Raw genomic sequence first — 24,602 nt, forward strand, 5'->3', positions numbered from 1 at the left:
AAAATTATTTAATACTGTTCTATAAATACAGTAATTCTGTTACGTTATTTGAAGTTTTAATTTAATATTCTCTTAATTAACCATGCAAGTGTGCAGCCTAAACTTACACATATGACTCTTTTAGCAACAAAAAACCGGTTTTGTACGACTATCGGGTATAACGACAGCTGATTGTCGGTGTCGTTATAACCGAATTTGACTGCATTAACTCAGAACGGTGTGTGCAAGTAGATAAGAAGCTGAAAGCACAGATACCGAGCCAGTGGCTGCGACGTTTGCTTCACGTGGCTGTCAGCTTGCATCGAGAAATACTGCACTCGAAATCCTACAGTCAGCATTCCTGAAGATGGGATTCCATTTTTTCCCCATTTGAACACCAATCAAATGCTGGTACTTTAATTAAGGGTACGGTCATTCCTTCCCGTTCCTAACAAATCGTCGCGAAAAGACCTATCTCTGTCTTTAAAAAAATTAAAAATATATTTCTGATAGATCGATTACCTGTTTACGAACACCTAAGCTCGCTCTTCGCCACAGTGGTACTTATTCTGGCACGCCTTTCATGTTAGAGGTTAACGCTATCAGCGAGACTAAATACGCATTGTACAAAAACACCGTCTATTACTCAAAATAAAGTAATTATCAACGTATTAATACACATTGAGGAGCACAAAATAAAAATGGACAGCAGTGGGATCCGAACCAACAACCTCACGATTTCGCGTCGGTTGTTGTATCCAGTTGACCTATGGTGACCTAGGTCATAGTTGTTCTGTTGGAAGGGATCTATGCTTCAGGTCTGACACTACTGACTGCCATCACACTGTAGAGTGCGTGCTAGTCGCCCGTTGTGAGCCAAGTTTATTTAGATTACAATACAATTCAGTATTCATTGGCATGACCTATTAAGTGAGAAACCTATGACGAAATACCGTATTGTTGCCATTAGTTCTCTTCCAAAGCTGTATTCAACACGGCGACACAGTTTCCTTGCTGGCCCCTCGCACTTCTTAACATGTCGTAATGGGCTGCATATCTTCTTGTTGAGAAGGGGCTTGGCCAGGCTATTGATCCGGACTGTGACCAGTGTAGAGCTGTCAGTGACAGGAAGCTGAGCTCTTCTTGTAGCGAGCCGTTTCACCTCTTACTGTGTGATACTTGCTCATTATTGACTTTCACGATCCGCTGCAGTCATTTTCAACACGTCTCCTGTCCGCTTCGCGCTGCATGTGCATAGAGCTAATCCGAAACATGCAAGGTTATTACTAAACCTAATATAGGCTCTTAAGTGTGACAAAATAGGTTCTAAAATATATTTCAGGCAGCTTAAATTTTACGTATTTCAATAGCATTTGTCAATTAGAATATATCTTTATTTTGCTACATGTATAACAACTCCTTAGGGGTAAAATATAATTTTTTGCTACAGTATAATGTTACCATCCTATGTGAAGTGAGGTAACTGCGGTAACCTTTTCATTAAAGACGACTTGTGTACCTTAGAATTCCTGTCTTTTCAGACAACCAAGTGGGATACCTCCGTGCATAACACGACGACCTGAAATAATCCTGAATCTGCACACTGGCTCGAAGGAGAACACGGACCCCTCGATTTATCGGAGGCTCTTTCTGTCCGTTGTTGGCCGGTATCCAGATTCAGTCGTCGTTTACACGTATGATTCGATGGCAGAAACGAAAGTGGGCTGTGCGTTCGTTGTCGACAAAGATAGGTTTCTTTTTGCTCTCTCGGAAACCTGTAGTGTGTGCACAGCAGAGCTCTATGCTATCTGTGAAGTTCTGCGGTACGCACTGTCTGATGAGCGCCGACACTTTATTCTGTGTACCGGACTCCTTGAGCTCGCTACATTCTATTGATACATGTTTGCCCCGGCACCCTATGGTGCAGCGGATCCAGGACCTGCTGGCCGGGTGTTTGGTTGCCGACACCAGAATCACGTTTATGCGGCTCCTAAGCCACATGGGTGAAGAGGGAAACGAGTTAGCAGATAAGACTGCCAAGGAAGCTGTAACATTGCTCCCGTTGTCTTACAAGGTTCAAGAAAATGATATTCGCTTATGTCCCATTGGGAGATGGAGTGGCAGGCTACTTCACTTCCAAATAAGCTGAGAGCGACTTTTTAAGGTACAACGAAGATATGGAGGACTTCCCTTCGGGCTTCTCGGAGGTATGCAGTGGTATTATGTCGTCTTCGGATCGGCCACGGTATTCTGACGCACTCCCATTTATTTATAGGAGAACCCCCTCCGGTGTGTACTTGCGGCGATAATCTTACCGTGCTACTTATCCTTACGGAGTGCCTGGACCTGGTCGATCTGCACCGTAGTCTAAAACTCCCGATTACCATCTCCTTCATCCTGCGAGATGACCAGCAGTCGGTAGACCTTGACATCCGTTTTATGAGGGATAGTGGTTTGTTTTATCGCATACAAACGTAGCGTTTCGTATTAGTCTGTGTATTATTGTTCACTGCGTTGTATTAATTTGACTCTGTTTTAGTTTGTATATTTTAATATGTTTTTAAATAGTAATTTTCATGCTATATTATTGCATTTTAAGGCAATGTCTTATTCTACCATAATGTATCTTCGATCATTTTACCGAAAATAAGGCATTGCGAACTAGATCAACTGATTACTTTAAATTCACTATCATTGTTCATTTGTTTTAAATTCTAGTCAGTGGATACATAAAATTTTAATTATCATATCATGTCATCCATCTCGTACCATTAGGGGCCGATGACCTTAGATGCTAGGCCCCTTTAAACAATACGCATCATCATCATCATCATCATCATCATCATCATCATCAAAGACGACTTAGAAGCTGACACTCTCTTGTTTTCGCTCATGACACATACTACGGGCGTGTACTGCAGGGGGGTTTTAAGGAAAGGAGTTCTGGGGAGTGTGGTTTACAGATTTTACATATTCCCGAATTTAAGATTTTTAAAAAAAGGTTTTAGGGATTCTGAAAAATAGTTTGTATATATTTTATTAGGAATCAGATGCCTCTTCCCCAGAAGCGAGGAGGAACAACGTGGAACTAGTTTTCCAAAAAAAACCAAAAACACATACAATAAAAAAGCCCTGCCTTGGAATACTAAAATAAGTAATTATAGCACTAGTCATGGGGAGGAAAAGGCAAATGAAGAAATTGGAAATCAAGGAGAGGAAAAGTTTGAGGAAGATCATTGGTCCGAAATTCTAAAATAACAAACATGTTTTCTATAGAAACTAATACCCCTACGTAAAGTCGGAGAGACACTCTGATACTATGAGGAAAAGGACTAATTTCTATAGACGCATATTCCGAATGAATGCTGACAGATTAACGAAACAGATCTTTGACTTCTTTTACAAGAAGAAATCTAAACCCAATTGGTTTAAGGAAGTGGAGAAGGATTTGAGTGATCTTAAGATTACCGAAGTCATGTTAAAGAATGGTACAGCCAAGACCGTGACAAAAGAAAAAACTAAGAGGTTCCAAGTTAAGATCAACACCAGAAACCCGATTCAGATATCTGAGGAGGAGAGGAGACCAGATAGAATGAAGAAATATAGGGAGAAAGAAAAGAGCACAAGAACCTAAGAAGTGATTGATCTGACGTATCCCAAAGGTGGGTGATTCGAAGTGAAGAAGAGGTACGGTAAGGGTTATTCTGCCCGAAGGCAGGTCCGAACCTCCGCAGAGGTGCTCCTGAGCCGGAGTTTACGTGCGGTAGGGTGGCCAGTTCCTTTCCGCTCCTCCATTCCCTTACTCCCCACCAACAGCGCGTGGCAACCCATCCAACTCCTGACCACGCCCAATGTTGCTTAACTTCGGAGATCTCACGGGATCCGGTGTTTCAACACGGCTACGGCCGTTGGCAAGTGAAGAAGAAAATCCTTTTAAATCAATTTAGGGATAAAAACATAGGAATTATAGGAACACAGCTTCTAACGTCAGTGTAAGCATTTTTGTGCTCTATATGGCAAGAGTTTATAAATAACCTTATAAATACATTAAACGTGTAAATACAACTTAATTTCTAAGTTATCTCTATAGTAACAAAATAGATTTCTGCCTAAATTCCGAGGTCTAGCTATCGGCCAATCTCTTCACCAGCTTGTCATATGTTCGCTAATCATGCTCAACACTGCAGGATCTAATTCCTGGGCAGTCGGCTGGAATTCAAAACTGCTCAAATGAGATAGATCTATGGCAAGAGATTCGCTTGTATGTAAAGAATACCTGAGTGGCTCAGATGGTAATGTATTGTCCTTCCGATCCCAAGCAAGAGGTTTAGATCCTTGCTCAGTCCGGTGCTGAAATACGCTAGCCTCGTGTTGGTAGAGTTTCCACCACGTGAAGGAAACCTTTTGGACATTTTTTGGCACCTTGATGTCTCCAAAAACGGCAGTATTTAGTGGGTAGAAAAATCTTTCATCGCAGGATAAATTAAGTCCAACTAAATGTTTTTTTTACCCAACGTGTATGCTTGCGTTTACTTCCAGTGTGAGAAAGAAATCTGAATACGAATAAAAATGATGCAACGTATCGTAAGGAATCCACCGACTGGCCTACACATTTTTTTAAAGGAGATTGGTCACTGAATGATGCCCATGTATCATATGGTTCACTTTTATAACCAATGATAACTTCTAATTAACCACATAACTTCGGTCACCATTTTAAAATATTTTTTTTAAGAAGATAACGTTTAACTTTGTGTAAACTAGTACTACCAGCATATGGGACACACTTGAGACTTTCAGTCCAACATAACTTATAAACAAGTGGTCAATTTACCAAATCGTTTATTTGAAATTCATATGTGGTGTTGTTTTAAGTGTCTTTTATGTTGTCATATATTTTCAATGTGTGTTTTATGTCTTGTGATAATGTATATTGTAAGGGATTTTAATGAGTGACCATACATTGTATAACTTGCCGATGTTTAGAATTATAAGGCTGAGGATGACACCTGGTTGTGTTGAAACCGGTCCCTTAAATAGTTAAATGATCTCAAACAGTGCCCACCATCTGGCTGACGTTTGACGTCGGAGAGCCCGTGTGCCGTAGAGCTCAGAGTGGTCAGGCGGGACGTAGGGAGTGCCGCTTTGGCTAGAGTGAAAGATTCCTGCATGAACTCACCATCTGTTCGGCGGTTGCGGAGTGGGCTTCGGCTGGTCCGACAGCAAAGGAGTGGTGAATGCGGCTCTGCCGTTGCTCTACGCCTCTGCATTTGGGAGACAGAGAGGGTCTGGTCCCCTCCGTTGGCTGTCCTGAGAATGGTTTTCCATTCTCCTGCACTAAGGCGAGTGCCTTCTCCGCAAATCTCCTTCTCTGTAACAAATCTCCTGGCCTGAGACTGCCTCACCATCTAAGAGCCCCACCTCCCCCCTTCAGGGGACGAATGAAAACATTATAGTACAGTAGTATTCACCATCACTGAACGGTTTAAGTTTATTTGGAGTTAAACATGAAATTTTAAAACTCAATCGAACTGCTGACTAACTGATCGAATGCTCGACAGGGTTATTTCATTTACCTTCCAATTCTGCAATTACACGTACCCGTTCTTCGTCTTCATACTGATCATAATCTGTAGCGTGACACAAACTCTACTGGCGTTGGAAATTATATATTTTTACATACCGTAGTTGTTTTTCTACAAACTGAATATTTAGCCGTAGCATTCCTATCATATTTAACAAATAAATATAGATCTTCTCATAAAGATAAAAAGATCGGAGGCATAGATAGCTTGTCGCACTGTGATGTGCTCGGCTCATCCATGTTCCACTACTGGCACCAGTATGTACGGCGCAGCATGTGCCCACTACAAAGCACGACAGTCGAAGCGCCTGAGCTCTCTGAGCTCTGACGTCACATGGGATCTATGACGTCACAAGTCAGCCAGTTGGTGGACACTGATGTAAAATCTCTGTCATTTTACTTATAGTGTATTAAAAGGTGGAAAGACGTCATACCTATTCTCCTGGATTTAGTTCTTCCTATGATTAAGGCACTAAATGATAACCTGCGATCAGAACTCGTCAAATGATTCAGATGTTACAAGTGGTGTGGTCTTTGCTTGGTTGTTGCTACATGTAAGTCAGTAATCATGTACTATTGTGTATTGGTGCACGGGAAGTGTTCAGAGCCAGGAGTAACCAGCACACCAGTAGAATAGAAAATGTTCCAAAGGAAAACAACACTCTTTGTTCTGGGTGATCTACGACAAAAGGGTAGTGTTACGAAAATGTTGTAAATTTTTTTCGAAGAAGACTTAGGAATAAGGAGACTAAGTGGTATCCTCCGAACTATCAGTGTAGAGGGGGTGTGGAATGACATTAGTAGACGAAAAATCTTGGATGGAGTTTTTAAAACTAGGAAAGATCATATGAAGTTAAAGTTGAAATTCAAGAGGACAAATTGGAGCAAATATTCTTGTATAAGGAGAGGAACGCAGGGAGATATTTCGTTAACTTTTCGAGCCTACCTCGTGGCCTTGATCGTTCGGGCGTCCAGTCTATATTGTCTGACACTGTGGTTAGCCAGTTCTGAGTCCCGCTGGTCGAGAAAATGTTCACCATCAATTTGTCGGCCGGTAGAATAGCAAATGAAATGAAATGTCGTATGGCTTTTAGTGCCGGGATATCCCAGGACGAATTCGGTTCGCCAGGTGCAGGTCTTTCTATTTGATTCCCGTAGGCGACCTGTGCGTCGTGATGAGGATGAAATGATGATGAAGGCAACACATACACCCAGCCCCCGTGCCATTGGAATTAACCAAATAAGGTTAAAATCCCCGACGCGGTCGGGAATAGAACCCGGGACCCTCTGAAACGAGGGTCAGTACGCTGACCGTTTAGCCAACGAGTCGAACGGTAGGATAGGGGAAGTGGTGTTATACAACCTGTATATCGCGTGTCAGTGGCTTGGATTCAGTTCAGAACCTCTTCGAAGTGTTCGTATGGAGTGAAGGTGTATGATGCTGTTGATGGTGATTCGTCTGTCAAATAGGGACGTTAAGCTTTGAACAGACACCTTATTGCTATTCGACAGGAGGAGGCTATGTGCGGGCTCGTGGTTTCACCCGTCTCCTCTCTTCCTACTATAATACATATACTCCATTCAGGATCTCATTAACTCCTCGGATGAGATCGATGTCAGGATAGGCATTCGGTCGTAAAAAAAACTCGCTACGGAGATTGATCTCGCTTCAATTCGAAACGGGATAAGGGTTGGACATGCATGCATGTTTGATAAATTTCCAAATTCGCTGAAATTATTTAAGGAAATGCTAGGCAAATAATTGATCGGGAATCTGTGTGATGGACCTAAATTAAGACAGGGGGTGATATTGATTGATTGATTGATTGATTGATTGATTGATTGATTGATTGATTGATTGATTGATTGATTGATTGATTGATTGATTGATTGATTGATTGATTGATTGATTGATTGATTGATTGATTGATTGATTGATTGATTGATTGATTGATTGATCCTCTTAGTGACAGTGGCGGGTGACCGTACAGTTTTAGAGCAGTTTTTTCTTTCTTTCATGATGAAAATAAACAAACCTCGACATGGAAATGATCTCTCGGATCACAATTTTTTGTCCACCACTTAGGCTGTGCAACGCTGATCGTGAGACACGGTTCTAAACATTGACAATTGGTGGTTGAAAACAGGTTGAAAAATTCGGAAAAATCACTGCCGATGTTGAGCATACTTCTTGCGTGTATTCCACAAACAGCGCCAATATTCATTTTTACTCTAGATTCTTTTATAAACAATTTATGGTTCGTCATTTTAATTATTTATCTGTTCATTTATTCAAATTTGTCTACTGCTTTACTCGTTCAGAAACAGATACACCGCCACTGCACGCAACCTCTGCTCCGGTACCACGCTCGGCTGTTCAGAGCAGCTCCGGAGATGTGGTAGACAGATCAGTAGATGACCACCAAGTTTGTACAATGACGTATACAAGGTAGTTTCTTACGTAACATGGAAATTATACGTAAAATACGTAGACAATTAGAAATAAATTTAAAAATGAGAAGAAAACGTGTTTTCGGACGGTTATTGTTATGAAATATTTTGAAAAATCCTTCTTACAGAATTTGTATCAGCTCTTTAATTAGAATTTTACAAGCTACGATATTCACATCATAATTAATTAGCCTGTGTAAATATCGCTATTCGCGTACGCACTCGTCACTATCATGTTATAAACATTTTACTTTCTGTCAGAATATAAAAAGTACGAAATACTATTCAGTAAACTTGTCAGTGCTAGAAGTAAAATTAGCTAAAAAAAAGGGTAGTCAGTTGTTCTGTTGAGTCGTATTTATTTTGATACAACAACTAAACTTGTTTCTTTTTAGTCATATACGAATGAAAATATCGTGAAGGAATTTGAAGCTGTTTCCACAAGTTTGACATTCAATCCAAATAAATTATCGTTACAAAAGTGCTGGTGCAAAACGTGTATATATGGTTTTCTAAATTTTATGAATATGTGAAAGAAGAAGTGATACTTGTAATATGTTTATAGACGGTTGTATATAAAATATTTAACAAAATAATGACTTCGTGCTGAAATACAGTACGCAAGAAAATTAAAGTGTAAAACGTAATAGAATTAAGGTAATTTTACAGAATCCCCTGTGTGTGGGGGGAGGGTCGCAGGCGAAAAATACGCCCACGGTATCCCCTGCCTGTCGTAAGAGGGGACTAAGAAGGGGCGACCAAGGGATGATATTACAACCATGAGATCACTTGTGATAAGCACCATTACGTCCGACTCGTTGGCTGAGTGGTCAGCGTGATGGCCTTCGGTTCAGAGGGTCCCGGGTTCGATTCCCGGCCGGGTCGGAGATTTTAACCTTAATTGATTAATTCCAGTGCCTCGGGGGCTGGGTGTGTGTGGCGTATTCAACATTAGAAATCATCCTAGGTAGGGCCCTCATTTTCATAGAAATGCAGGTCGCCTAGTAGGCCGTCTACTAGAAAGACCTGCACCAGGCCTCTCGGGAGGCCATACGCCATTATATATTATTATTAGCGCCATTACACCATGGGCCGACGTTACTTGCGACTAGTAGCACCTTGCGAGGAAAACCATGGGTCTACCTTACATGGGAGCAGTATAATGATGCGAAGAGCACTACGGGTGTGGGCGTTGCTAGTGATGAGTGTCATCGTGTGCATTCCACTGGATGGTTCCACTGTATTCAGAATGGGTCTGCGATACCTATGAGTAATACCACTTTATGAGAAACACCACAGGTTTGGCTGTAACCCGTGATTAGTACCATTATGTGAGGAAAACCATGGGTCTGCGTTGCTTGAGAATGGTACCATTATGGGTTTGTGTTGCATGCGGTTGTTACCATGATATGTGATACACCGTGGTCTACATTGCCTATGATTAGTACCATTATATGAGAAACACCATGAGTATACGTGGCTTGTGGTGTAGGGGGCAACGGGTCCGCCTGTCGCCCGGTGCCCCCAGGTTCGATTCCAGGTCAGCTCAGGGGCTTTCAATTGTAAATTATTAATATCCCTGTCTTGGGGACTGGGTGTTTGTGTCGTCCTTAACGTTCCTTTCTTCACATTCAACACTTTGCACTTCTGCAATTTCCACATACACAGAGGTTCACAACATAATGGTGCAAGTAGGGGCAAAAGATCACCCTAGGTCGACGCCCCGAACAAAAAGCATTTTAAAAAGAAAAAGAAAAAAAAACGTGGTTGTGATTAGTTCCACTATGAGAGGAACACAATGGGTTTGTGCTGCTTGTGAGTGGTGCCATTGTGTGTGACATACCATGGGTGTACATTACCTGTGATTAGTACCACTATAGGAGAAATACCATGGTTCTGCTTTACCAGGGGCCGGTGACCTGGATTTTGGACCCCTTTGCGCAACAAGCATCGTCTCTTATAAAAACTAATTGTAAATTGATTCCACTAACTGTTTTGGATTCATGGTCATTTTCTCATCATCATTCGTTTTAGATTTTAGTCAGCTGATACATTTTTGGTTTAATTATCGTTTCATTTCGTTGCACGTCGTACCATTAGGGGCCGATGACCTAGCAGTTAGGAGGGAGTTGCCTACGCGGTTTAAGACGTGTAGTTGTCCTGCTCCATGGCTAATTGGTTATCGTGTTGTCCTTTGGTCACAGGGGTCTCGGTTCGATTCCCGGAAGGGTCGGGAATTTTCACCATCATTGGTTAATTTACCTGGCACGGCGGCTGGGTGTATGCGTTGTCATCATCATTTCATCCTCATCACGACGCGCAGGTCGCCTACGGGTGTCAAATCAAAAACCTGCAGCTAGCGAGCCGAACCCGTCCTGGAATCTCCCGGCACTAAAAGCCATGCACCATTTCTTTTATTAGCCTGCATTCAGAAGGTGATGGGTTTGAACCCCACTGCCTCATCCCATCTTTGCCATTAAGATCCCTCTGAGCGGTACGGCGGAAAACAAATAGCACAAATATAAAAATGTTACCTTGAACATTTTCAGAAAAATGTCTTACTTTTGCATGAAAAACTAGTTTTCTACGCAAAATAAATTAGTGTAACTTAAGAAAACAAACTTGAAAGAGATTTGACCGGGCCAGTTGGTCTTGCGGTTAGGGGCGTGCAGCTGTGAGCTTGCATCCTGGAGATCGTGGGTTCGAACCCCACTGTCGGTAGCCTTGAAGATGGTTTTCTGTGGTTCCAATTTTCATACATGAAAAATGCTGGGACTGTACGTTAAGGCCACGGCCACTTCCTACAATTCCTAGGCCTTTCCTATCCCATCGTTGCCATAAAACCTATCTCTGTCGGTGCGACGTAAAGAAAAAAAGAGAGATTTGGGGCATCTTGTACATTCGTGTTTTGAGTCTTATGACATCTGGATGATTGGTTGTGTTATTGTGCTTTCTCTATGTGTAATTGCACTTATTTATTCCAGAATTGGGGAAAACTCCTTTCTATAGAGCATCCAGCGTTAAGAAAAGACTACAGGCCTTATGGGTTTTTACTTCTATTGGTGTTACCCACTTTAGCTCTACATGTATATAAAAATTATAATGAATTCCTATTAAAATATATAATTTTTCTTATCAAACATGCATAGGTTGTGCCATACAATACTGAAGAAGACGTAAAATCATTTTGATATCTTTGAGTTTATCCTTTTAAATATCGTATATGCGGTTCAGTACACGGAACAGCCGGCCATGCTTGTCGCATTGCGCGCCGCATTTCAGCGTGTAGTGCGGAAGTGTGTACAGTAGTCAACACGTGTAATAACTCAGCTTAACCACTGCGAGTCATCATTGGTGAAGTCAGCGCGGCATGTTTCCCTTTTTGTGTGTGTCACTCATTACAGTGATTGCTTATGTAAGGGAGATATTCGGCAGAGTCAAGTGATCGTCTTCCTCGGGTGCATAGTGTTTTGTTATAAATACAGTACGGTATATTGTGTTTCATTTTTCGTGCATTGCATTGCTTTTGGTTGTTTGTATCGTGTATTGTTTTTGTTTGTTTAGTATTTTATATAATCAATCAGCGAGTAATACATTTAAATTATAGCTGAACATGTGAAAAGGAGAAGTAGTGAAGTTGTCAGGAGAAACGAACGGCAAATGGTGCTTAATTCATTTTCATATTTGAAAACAAAGCATCCAGGACGAAGTGTAAACTGGGTAGTAGATAAAGCCGTTTTAGGAATTTCGAGGTTTTCCGTCTTCAAAATAAGGAAGGAAGCCAGCGAAGGGCCACTCCAGAGTCCCAGTAAGAAGCGGGAAAGAAAAAAGTTCATTCGCAGAAATTCCAGACTCATTAAATACGATGATTTTGTCAGAAGTGGAATACGGCGCACTGTTCATGAATTCTATTTTAGAGATGAACCGCCAACTCTGAACACAATCCTCACTTCCGTAAACAGCAACCCCGAACTACCTGATTTTAAGAAATCGTACGAATAGGTCATTCAGCATTCTGTATTTTATGTTGCGGAAGAATATTTAAATGATCGTATTTTGTGATAAACATCAAGCCCTTGCATCTGTTGTCACATACGAGTAATTTTATCTGAAATGAGCTGAAGGATACATCACCGAGATAGAGATATCTTGCCGTCAGCTTCCTGTGTTGTAACCACATAGTATTTGCCTTAATAATGAAATATTTCTGGGGGCTAATACAGTCAGCACTGCGCTTCCTTAAAGCAACAACGATCATGAAACTTTCTCAGATATAAGAAACAAGACAATCATTTCGGTTTCTGGACATGCATGTTATTATTATTATTATTATTATTATTATTATTATTATTATTATTATTATTATTATTATTATTTAGTTCGCATCCCTGCATGTTCAAACTCTTACGAAATTTCATGACTGTAATTTCATTAATGACGGGAGATAATCTGACATTTATATTATTATTAGTCTTGCAACAGCTGTACCAAGCGATGTATAATTTTGTGTCATCACTGTATTTTACAAGCAGTGTCCGAGCCGCGGTGAGTGAGCGAGTATGGCAACAGTGGAAGGCAGCAGGCCCATAAGGCCTGTAGTCTTTTCTTAACTCTGGATGCTCTATAGAATGGCACTTTTGCTGAAGAGTTTTAGGGAGTGAATTTTGAAAACAAAACGGACTAGGTTGAAAATCACACCCATATTGATTCTAACCTCGAATTACACTGCATCTTTGTCTAAGGAATTGTTATCAGAGAGTTGACGACTGTGTGTTTATGAAAATTACAAGAAGAATACAACTCTCAGAAAGTAAATTTGCCTTACTAATGCAGAATGACCGCCTTTCTGCTCTGCGAGATTTCTTTCTCGAGAGAAGAAAATGTCTAGGAAGGAATTTAATAAATCCATTATTTCGCTGTAATTCAGTTCATACAAAGCATAACAGAATCCAGTTCCTTTTTCTTCTCGAAACTTGCTTTCATGTTTGAACAAAGTCGACGGGTGTTCTTTCATTTATCTTGTTTCTTCTGCAATCACGTGATTTATGGCTTTTGAATTATATGAAATGCTTAGATATGAAATTCCACAATTCTTTTTTTACTCGGTTTCTTTGTTTGTTTTGTTTTGTTTTGTTTATTGTGACAGTTCTCTATGTCATTAAACGTCAGTTAAATGTAGTTTCCAGTTCAAAACATTCCTCCCATTCCCTCTTATCCATAATCGATATGACAAAGATGAAATGAGCTGGTAGCGACCCAAGATCGAGTGACTGGTAAATAAAGCTTTTGTATTGCTGCATCTAGGGAAGATATGTTGGTTAACTCTTAATAAATTTGTTGTAGAAATAGTAGGAGGTACTTTTTCTCAGTTTAATTAGAGTTAATTTGTGCACCCTCTTAAATATCGCATAGCCCATGGTGGGACATATGTGGTGCAGCAAAACTGTGTTCTTTCTCCAACCTTATTTATGTTGGTATTGGACAGGGTGATGAGAAGGGTGATGAGTGACCGAAAGAAGAGGGATGCTGTGGAGGATACGAGAAAGACTATAGGACTATGATTCTGAAGATGATACGCGCCCTCTGGCCAGGTGGCTCACAGGTATGGAAGAGAAATTAGAAACTACAAGAAGAGGCTTGGACTGCACATCAATTCAAACAAGACTAAGCGAATGAGGTTGAATTCCATTATTATTGCCAGATGGGCAAGACTGATACTTCATTTCATCTATTAAATACATACCCCGGGTGCTCTCATTCTGAACAGAAGTGAATGTTCTTCCCATTCTAGGCACACGCTTTTACAGTTACGCTGCCTGCCGACACACAACATTTAAAGTGGGCGGTTGAACGATCCTTACGTGCGCTTCAGCCACAGAGACATTATAGTTACGTCACAGGCTGTCGAAATCAATGAACGGTGAATGTACATTTGAATATTAAGGGAATAGTGTAATTTTTTTAAAAAAAATTCCAGTGAACAGAAGTCCAGGTCATTCTCATTATAACATAAGTTGTAATAAATTGATTATATTTTAAATATCACTTTACCTGTATTATCATGTCCACAATTACGGGCCGTGTAAGAATCAATCTAAATGTTACCTGAAAAATTGTTCTGTACCGTGCTCTACGCAATGAATAACATATATTTTGAGAGGTCCACCTCTGTGGTGTAGTGATTAGTGTGATTAGCTACCACCATCGAAGGTCCGGGTTCGATTCTCGGTTCTGCCACGAAATTTGGAATGTGGTTCGAGGGCTGGAAGGAGTCCACCCAGCCTTGGGAAGTCAACTTAGTGTGGGGATGGGGTGGACTTCCACCTCAGCCATTGTCGAAGTGGTTTTCCACGGTTCCCCACATCTTCTCCAGGCCTCTTCCTTCTCTCTTCCTTGTCTATCCATTCTGAGCTTCCCATCCACTCCACAAGGCCCCTGTTCAGCATAGCAGGTGAAGCCGCCTGGAAGAGGTCTGGTACTTCTACACAGTAGTGTCCTACATAGACGCGCCAGGACACTGCCCTTGAGGCGGTAGAATTGGGATCTTTCGCTGAGTCCGACGGAAAAACCGACTCTGGAAAGTTAACGGATTAAGAAGGAAATATATTTTAAGAGATGTATGCTTTAGAAACATTCCTAATATAATGAGTCAAGCGCATACGCTGTGCCTTGTGGCTCCTCGCGTTTAAGTGAGCTGATAACCTCACGAAAAATCCAATCATGTTTACCGGGAATAGCATTAGTTAGGTTACTTTTGAAGACATGCTGTACATCTACTTTTCAATTTAAGCTGAAGTGGTTTTATGCATTAATATTGGATAGTGATTATCTGTCTCTTCAGTCGTGATGAAACTTCGACGCCATTTAGACTCTTAGCTATTATCAATGGACATCTGATGATAATATTTTAATGCTCTTCTCAAAACCTCACAGAACTGGGAAAGTCACATAACATCACATCATAGTGAAAAATCAAGCATTTAAGTATGTAAATACATTCATGTTCATAAAAACCAGAACACCTTGAAATACTAGAGATAAGAAGTTTATATTCACAGGACATGTACATTGGTATGTTCTGAAGAAATTATTAGTATTGGAACCATGGCGGCCCTCGGGTTCAAGGTCCACATCGATATATCGGCGCACCAACACCGACTGGTAAAACGTGCCTGCGGCTCTCGTTGTCGCTATAAACTGAAGGTAAAGGATCATCGTGACTTGAGCAAACGTGTAAAATGCCTCGCAGACGTATGCGATAACCGTACCGTCATGTGAATGAGTTTGAGAGAGGGCGCTTTATTAGCATGAGAGAACGTGATGCATCTATCCAGGAAATTGCTGCTCGTGTGGGACGAAGTGTGTCGGCACTGCAACGGGTGTGTACAGAATGGTTCACAGAAGGCCGCAGAATACGGCGAAGTCGGTCTGGTCGCACCATCCTGCCCCCCCCCCTCCTCACCCCACCCCCACCCCTCGAAAATCGACACCTCATCCGAATTTCATCGCAGGGCACAGTCTGCGTCCTCCTCGGCTCTGGTGCAACAGTGGAACAGTGTAACATATCGTACGCTATCAGTAGTAGCCTTTTGTTACAGTCTGGATTCCCGGCACGTCGTCCACTTCTCCGCCTACCCTTGACTAATGTGCATAAACATGCTAGACAGCAATGGTTTACGGAACGGCGTCACCGGGGGCAGGAATAGCAGAAGATAGTGTTTTCGGGCGAATCAAGGTTCTGTTTATTTGATAATAATAATAATGTTATTTTTTACGTCCCGCTAACTACTTTTTACGGTTTTCGGAGACGCCGAGGTGCTGGAATTTAGTCCCACAGGAGTTCTTTTACGTGCCAGTAAATCTACCGACACGAGTCTGACGTATTTGAGCACCTTCAAGTACCACCGGACTGAGCCAGGATCGAACCTGCAATGTTGGGGTCAGAAGGCCAGCGCCTCGACCATGTGAGCCACTCAGCCCGGCAACTGTTTGTTTGAAAATGATGGCCGCATTTTTGTCCGCTGCAGACAGGGGGAGAGGCATCACATTGACTGCATTCGCACAAGATATACAACACCAACTCAAGGCCTTTTTGCGTGGGGTGCTATTGGGTACAACTACAAATTACAGTTGGTGCGTGTCCAGGGCACCGTGACAGGTTTGACCTACGTGAATGACATCCTGCAACCCGTAGCCATACCCTTTCTTCACGACACCCCAGACGCCATATTTCAGCAGGACACACATGTTGCTGCATGAACACGTGCCTTCTTGTTGTCACAAGATGTCAGAATGTTGCCATGTCCCGCCCGATTACCGGACTTGTCTCCAATCGAAAATGTGTGGAATATGGTGAAACGACGGGTGCGGCGTCGTGACCCAGTGCCAACCACCAAGGATGAACTGTGGAACCAGCTGAATGCAGCATGGATGGCTATACCCCAGGACGCCATTCGCGCCTTATACGCGTCGGTGCCATCACGCATGAAACAAGTTATCCGTGCCCTTGGAGGACCCAGTGCCTACTAGGCAACAGGACACATGCTGAACCTAGGTGACTGAAATGCTGAATAGACTAATGAACATGCCCTGTGAATATGAATTTCCTATCTCTAGTCTTTCGAGGTGTTCTGTTTTTTTGTGAACGTGTGTGTATAGTATGTTTTGCGGGATAAATAACTGAATTTTTATTTTATTTTTTTGCAAAAATTCTGTCATTTTCGTGCAAGAAATTGTAAATCGTAGCTTTCATGCTTAAGCCCCTTACCTTTGTACATTGTAACACAAATAATGTAACGTTTCAATTTTCTTTAAATTTTTAAATATAGGAAAATGAAGTCATATCTGTTAATATAGAGCGCAGTATGAATCAAACACGAATATATATATATATATATATATATATATATATATGTCTTCATGCGATTATAATGTCTTTTCTATACTGGCGAAAAGTACGAAAGAAGGTTTGTAGTCACAATCGAACATCATTGCTCCTGTGCTGCGCCGCGTGTTTTCGCTGTCGCTTGACTGACGTACGCCAGGTAGATAAGCTGCCCGCATTTCAGGAAAGCCAGGCCAATCGCACTGGGCTGGCCCAACGGGCGCCAATGTGCACAACTCTTCGCTACGGTATAGGTTATATACTGTATAGGTTATATATTTTGATTTGTGTGTCAATTTCGATTGAGGAAAAACGTAGCTCTTATTTGGGCGACCAAGTATTAAGTTTTTTTTCAGGCAAACGCAAAACGTGTGATCAGCGATCTTTTACATGCCAGCATTGTACGACATGGGGTGTCACATGGACTTCTTTTCAATGTTTCAAATCTCTCTGACGCACTTTAACCCTTATTTTATGGAACCAGGTGGCTAATACTCTACACTGATCCACTGAGGTTTCTGGAAACTTGGTGGTTTCTGAAAAATCACTTCATTCTCAAGAGTTCATACTTTGGAGTTGTACAGCATTAATTTAATTTTAATGGTGTATATCCTCCGGATACTCCTGGTGCAAGTCTTTTGAGTTGACTCTTAATAGGCGACTTGCGTGTCGGTGAGAACGGGGCCCTACCTATGATGAATTCTAATGATGAAGACACACACACACACACACACACACTAACACACACACACTAACACACACACACACACGTTTAAAATCCCCGACCCGGTCTGGAATCGGACCTGGGACCTCTTGTACCAAATGCCAGCAAAGTAGTGATGGGAATTCGATTCATTTTACTGAATCGATTCATTTGATTCCGTTCACGCTACTGAATCGATACAGTGAGCCGATTCACGGCACATTAGTCACCGATCCTATTGAATCTGTTTAGTGTGTACTGATGTCAGCAGCAACAACATTCAGTGCTTGCTGCTGCTATCTGGTCTTCGTTCTATGAACTACTCTCCTATGCGTCATCTAGCTTTCAGATTCAAGTTTCTCATGCAGCCACTTTTTCATTCTAAGTACATAGAGTTAGATGAAAAATATTTGTACACACAATCATCAATGATCTGTATTTAGAGCTGTCGCGCAGGTGGGTTATTCCCTATCAATTGTTTGCCTAGTATTTTCCTAAATGATCTCAGAGAACTTGGAAATATCATTATGTTATCGGTAAGTCTGCCTGCTGTCATTTCTTGATGGATACAGTACTTTTGCATCCATCTCTTGGCACAGGCCAGAGTAAAGTGTAGCTTCCACTGAAGTCCCAGTCAACATCCATGGCTGTGACAATATGGAAGTTGCTGGGGTTTGGGTAGTGCCGAGTAATGACATTCAGAGCACGGCTAGTGCATCCGAGTGTTATGAAAGGTGCTGCTCATAGGGTCAGTCGTGCTGCAATAGTACTCTCTGACCCAGTGAGGAAAGCAATGGCAAACTACCTCACTCCTCATCTTGCCTAGTACGCCTCATTTTGGTGCTGCCCTTGGTTTTTGAGGTTTCCATATAACTGCATAACCTTTGGTGGTGCTATTTGAGGATCCAACCAGCCTCTGGGCTGATGACCTAACAGACAGACATCGGTAAGTACACATAATACAAAATAAAAGTTAAAAATTGAAGTGGAGGAAAAAAATGGCTAGCTGTGCAATACTATACACGCTTATTACAGCACAAAATTTACGTAGTTAATGATAATAATAATAATAATAATAATAATAATAATAATAATAATAATTTATAACTCGAATTTTATAGACTACCCTATGGTTTTGCACAGTTCTCTGAAAATCACAACTCTTATTATATGTACAGAATTAGATGTAAAATTCCTGTTTCCACAATTAGCCTATTTGTTACATATAAATCAAATAAGTTTTTATTGTGTACCGGGTGGTACACCTCCACGCCGTTAATTCAAATACTGCGCCAGTTGAAACTTCTCTACAGGAGAAAGCCTGAACTTTAACAAACTGTATTAACTCAACGGTTTCTCGGAAGATGTCACTACTGTAAATTTGGTAATTTTGAAGTGTTCTGAACTGTGTCTATTTTGATTTGTGTTTGTTTGCTCCGTATCAAGAAGTTTGAACATTCTCTAGCAGATGTCGCTACCCAAAACTATGGTAACACACTCTGGTGCAATGGAATGAACTTTCTTGAAGCAATACTGTATTCCTAAGTTTTATTTTTACTCAATTTTGTTCTGTGGTTTGTGGGTTGGCAATATAAATCCTTTCTTTCCGCCCGTGTTCAATGTAACCAATCATGAATTTACGTAATTAATTTTCCAACAATAAGGTGTTTCTTCCTCGTCTTGTGTATTCGTTTTTGCTGTTGGCCAATAAAAGTTTGTGGGCGGATTGTTATCATTCATGAAAGGTCTCGAATGTTCCACGAGGATATATAAACTGCTGATTTTCTTGTCTCGGTGCCACTTCAGTAACATCTCTCTTAGTGTGTGAATATATAGCAGGGGGCGGGAAGCGCCTCTTTCTTCAAGCAGCAGTTCATCTACAAGGTAATGGCCTGTTAACATCTTCATTTCTTGCTAGCTCAGCAGTTTAACTCTCGGGGAGGGTTCGAAACCTTTTGTATGTAACCTACCTTTTTAAAATTTAAATTCTTTTCTGTCTATCTATAAATTACAAATCTGTAAAGCGGGGATAGAGAATGCTTCACCCTTTCGAACTCCCCTTTAATTTTGTAAAAGGAGGTGACTACGCTTTCATAACCGTTCTTCTCTTCTTTAATATAGTAAAGTTTTCTCATACGTGTCACCTCCCTAGCTTGGGATTAGCCCCTGTATGATCGGCCTAGCGCCACATAGGTTTTAGACAAAACTTGGTGTAGGAGTGCAAATTATCGCCTCCATTCATTTGTATTTTGGGCCATTTTCTTAACCTGTTTTGTTTTCTTCATGCGAAAGCCCCGTAGGTTGGGTATTAATTACCCCTGTTCCCTTGTGTGCCTTAAGGGCAGATAGAAATGAAGTTTGTTGTAGCCTTTGATAGGCTTGTAAAATTGAGAGCGGGTCTGCTCTTTTCCTTAACATTGTACTTAGGAGCAAGTGCTCCTTGTACTTAGGGGTTTTCTGCCCTTTAGCAATTGTGGTTGTGAGCTGTGAGCTCAGAAATTAGACTTGGGGCTCGAAGCCCAAATCTTGTAACAAACTGTAAATTGTTGATTCGTTGATCTGCTACTTGGTACCTGTTATACTCTGTTATTGTTGATTTTGAAAAGAAAATATAACCTTTGTTAAAGTTTTAAATTAACTTTAATTCTGTAGTTGAGACCTATTCCAGCCCGCACCTTCTTTCACCTCTAACTACCACGGATATCTCCGTAACAATTGTACACAAACATCATTTAGTATATTTTAAAATATTTATTGGCTTAAGAAATTCACTGAAGTGATGATCAGTAAACATTGATCTTCAAATTTTCCGGTTGTCTGAGGGTTCTGAATTTACTCCGGGCACAATGTCCTGCCATTACCATGAACCCCGAAGTTTGAGTGCCTATTTTGGCCTTAGGTAGTTTTCGATAATTTTCTGGCGTTAGTGAACCGTTCTTTAATGTGCCTAGCTTTCAAAGCAAGTCCACGTACCTTATGCCGCTTTACCAGGTCCAGATCTTCTTTAATTATACGGTAGACTGTACCTTTAGATGTGCTTGTGTATCTGGCAAGGTGTCTTCGAGTTGTTGTATTTTACTTCAGAACAGCAGCCTTTACCTTCTTAATGATGTCCGGAGTCCTGGAGGTCGAACTCTCTTCCGCGGAAGTTTTTTGGAAGTTGTTGTTTCTTGCGGGAAATCACTCTGATGTAATTTTATCACACTGCGTAGAGAGGACTTTCTAGTATTGAGAACTTTCATGTTATAGTGTTATACAATCCTTGATAATGAGAAATTATCATCGGAAAGGCCAACAATGTAGCCTTGCCATATATCTGCAATTCGGCAGGCCTTGAGGTATGACTTGACTGTACACGGCACATCTCTAAATCACTCTGAGGAGACAGTACAAAAATACGCCATCCAGCTGCTTCCAGGAGCGGCACGTGTGCTCAAGGTCACGTCCTGTATTAACTGGAGCAATCCTCCATATCAGTTCTTTCTGCGATGAAACGTGAGAACTTCGCATTGTCCGTGAATAGACCATTCCTCCCAGAACACAGAATCACTGAGCAAGGCGGTGTCCTCATAGAGGATATCGATGGTTGGCATCCCGTTTCACTTTTTCATTATCTACGGCGTTCTCCCTGCGGACGTGAGGCGGCTCCTTCCTACAGTTGACCCGCTTCGGTCCCAGGCATCCAGTAAGCGATATTGGTGGCTTTATTTGGCGAAGTGTTGACCTCTTCCTGTGTGTCCGGAAGCGGTTCATATGAATGCTACATATTCATTTAAAGCAGACTCCGTGTTTTTACGGTTGAAAGAAATACTACATAGTAGAATTTGAGCCAGTAATATCCTAGCTGTTCGAATTTCTAGTTCTATCACGTCGTTTTTGAGTTGGTTTAGGTTTTATCGTTCCTTACATGTTAGGCAATGAATATTGCACCCTGTGGGTGGGGAACGCTGATGAAGGATACACCCCCGGTATCCCCTGCCTGTCTTAAGAGGTAAATGAGAGGGACGACCAAGGGATGATGGATTTTGAACCATGAGATTACTTGTGATTACTGCCATTATGCGAGGAACACCATGAGTAGACTTTTCTTGCAATTAGTACCACTATGTGAGGAATACCATGGGTCTGTGGATGGATCACTATGGGTTTACAGTACCCATGTAAAGTATCCGCGACTATGAGGGAGGCTCACCTTCTGTCCAGATTCGGTTGAACACGTGAAGGAGATAAAAAGAGGCTATCCTCGCTGGGGTGTTTCAACATCTGGTTATGGACATCATGGGTCTGCGTTTCGAGGGACAAACGGGTCTGGGCGTTACCTGTCATTAGTATCACTATAAGAACGACAACATGGATCTGCGTTGCCTGTGATTAGCACCCACTATGTGAGGAACACCACGGGATAGCACGGCTCCCTGTGAGTAGTGCCATAATGTGAGGAACACCGTGAGTCTACGCTACTTGTGATTATTACCGCTACATGAGAAATACGTACCAAGGTTCTACTTTACTAGCGGTAAGTACCACTATGAGGGACCGTTGTCGTGGATTTTGGAAGCAGTCCCTTGGTCAGTATATAACATTGTTTTAAGTTAGCTTCTGGGAAGGTGGGGCATTGCGGGTCTGATCCACCGATTGTTTGAAGTTCATAATCATTATTCATCGTCATAGTTTTTTATCCTAGTCAATGGATTGATTTTGGAATTCTTTAAACTTTCAGTATTGTGAGTTGGATCCGCTGATAATTTTTAATTCATATTCATAGATTAATTCATTCTCAAATTTTGAATTCTGGTCAGTGGATGAATTTTGGAATTTTAAATTGTCAGTACATTTCGCCTCATTTCGTACCAGTAAGGGCCGATGACCTAGATGTTAGGCCCCTTTAAACAAGAAGCACCATCGTCATCAAACTCAACTCATATCGCAGGAAATGACGTATTATATTGGTACTTCTGAACTATAATAATAATAATCGTATGGCCTCAGCTACCGTGTGCAGACATTTCAATTTGACGCCATCTGGCTGTCTGCTCGTCAATTTCGACGTTCCGTTTTACTCTAGGCCCCCACTAGATGGCAGAATGAGTAAACCGAAACTCTCTTGGGCGTCTATGGCTGAAATTTAATTAATTTTGTCGGGTAAACACCAAATGTGTCACCAGAGATCTTTTACATGCCGACATCGTACGACATGGAGTGTCGAATGGACTTTTTTCCGCCCTTCAAAAATCCGACTACCTCTGTCGGGTTTGAACCCGCTATCTTGGGATCCGAAGGCCGACACTATTAATGTTTCTTATTGCTCCGATTTTCGTAACATCGTGTTCTTAAGCTTTCTTTTTGTATACATCTCATTCAGTGACACGGAAATGTAAATATATTATGTAGAAGACATATGTTGCAATTGAATTTTATGCTGAAGTTTAATTATATTATCGAGTCTGGCGCCAGTAAGCTATTGTCAAAGTTCGTAAAACGGCTTTAACCGAAATAAATCTTCATTTATAGAACTAAAATATAAAAAGAGCCATTATAAGTTTGTTTCTGCATATTTTTGTTTAAAGGAACAGCTTTTTACAACAACATCTATATATATACAAAATAAGAGTTTTGTCTGAACACTGCTCAGAATTTGAAATAATGGTATTTCTGTATCGGTCATGTCCACAGCAACAAGGAAATGCACTTTTTTACTTTCCCGTAATGTCTGTCTGTCTGTCTGTCTGTCTGTCTGTCTGTCTGTCTGTCTGTCTGTCTGTCTGTCTGTCTGTCTGTCTGTCTGTCTGTCTGTCTGTCTGTCTGTCTGTCTGTCTGTCTGTCTGTCTGTCTGTCTGTCTATCATACGCATCACGAAAAAACGGCTGAAGGGAATTTAATAAAAATTGGTATAGAAAGAGTCGGGGTATGAGCCACTACAATCTAGGCTGTAAATCATTTTGTTCACGCCGAGTGAAGTGGTAGTTTAGGCGAAGGCCTAAAATTTAATTCGCAGATATTTATATTATTAGTGGTGCTATCGCTAGATGTTGTTGTGCTGTTCTATATAACCATATTTATATAGAATTAAATTTACGATCATTTGTCTTATACATTTTTACCGTACCGGCTATGATAATACAGATATTCGTGAATTTGTACTTTTGTTGCTAAGTTCATATCAACGCCAAGCCACGAGAAAATGGGTTAACAGAATTTTATGAAAATCGGTATATAGAGTCGGGGAATAAGAAACTATTTTATACAATTTTATACACCCGGGATGAAATTGTAGTTTACGGGAAGGAGCCTAAAATTTAATTTTTAAATACCTATGTTATTGGTCCGATCTAAAAGTACTACATAACAAAGGTGATAGATAATACAATTTCCGATCACTTATGTTTCTTTCAGTGTTACCGTACTGACTATGATAAGAGTGGTAATTCAAAGTTGGAAGAAAACTAAATGTGAAGGCCCACAATATCGAAAGCGCATAACATTGATCAACAGTAACATTGCATTGACCATTGTTTGTTGTGCTGTTCTTTGTCTCTTATGCCACCACTCAATTCCGATAGATGGGATTACAGCTGCTTACCGAGTATAACAGCCTGAATTAATATTGGCTGGAAATAGCTGGGGAGTTAGCAAACTTTCTTCTTTAGCATGCCATTCCTCTGGTTCATACATTTTCTGATCCTGCTGGTACGTAACACACTGGTTCGTCATAGTATTCCAGCTATTCGATCCATACTCTGAAGCGCTGTTTTGAATGAGCAGTATGCACACTTAAGGCAGAGGCTCACTTACTAGTAGTAGTAGTAGTAGTGGTCTAGAATTACAATTTAGGCATATTCCAAATTATAGACCACAATTCACTAAATAACTCAAAATTCAGGTCTGAAAAGATCTGTTTCTTAAGAAAATCTTCTTCCTCTTCACTTTTATAAACTTCTACATTCATTTTAATTAGCAGTGAAGAGGCGGTTTCTCCTCTGACCTAGAGGAAAAATTTGCCT

The 24,602-nt window shown here is 41.1% G+C and overlaps 1 protein-coding gene across 1 annotated transcript in view; it reads left to right on the forward strand.

Moving 5' to 3' along the window:
* Positions 1–24,602, forward strand: part of kmr (kramer) — a 1,412,209-nt gene that overhangs the window by 430,681 nt on the left and 956,926 nt on the right. The window lies entirely within an intron of this gene.

This window comes from Anabrus simplex, chromosome 3, assembly GCF_040414725.1.
Source record: "Anabrus simplex isolate iqAnaSimp1 chromosome 3, ASM4041472v1, whole genome shotgun sequence".
Classification (NCBI taxonomy): Eukaryota; Metazoa; Arthropoda; class Insecta; order Orthoptera; family Tettigoniidae; genus Anabrus; species Anabrus simplex.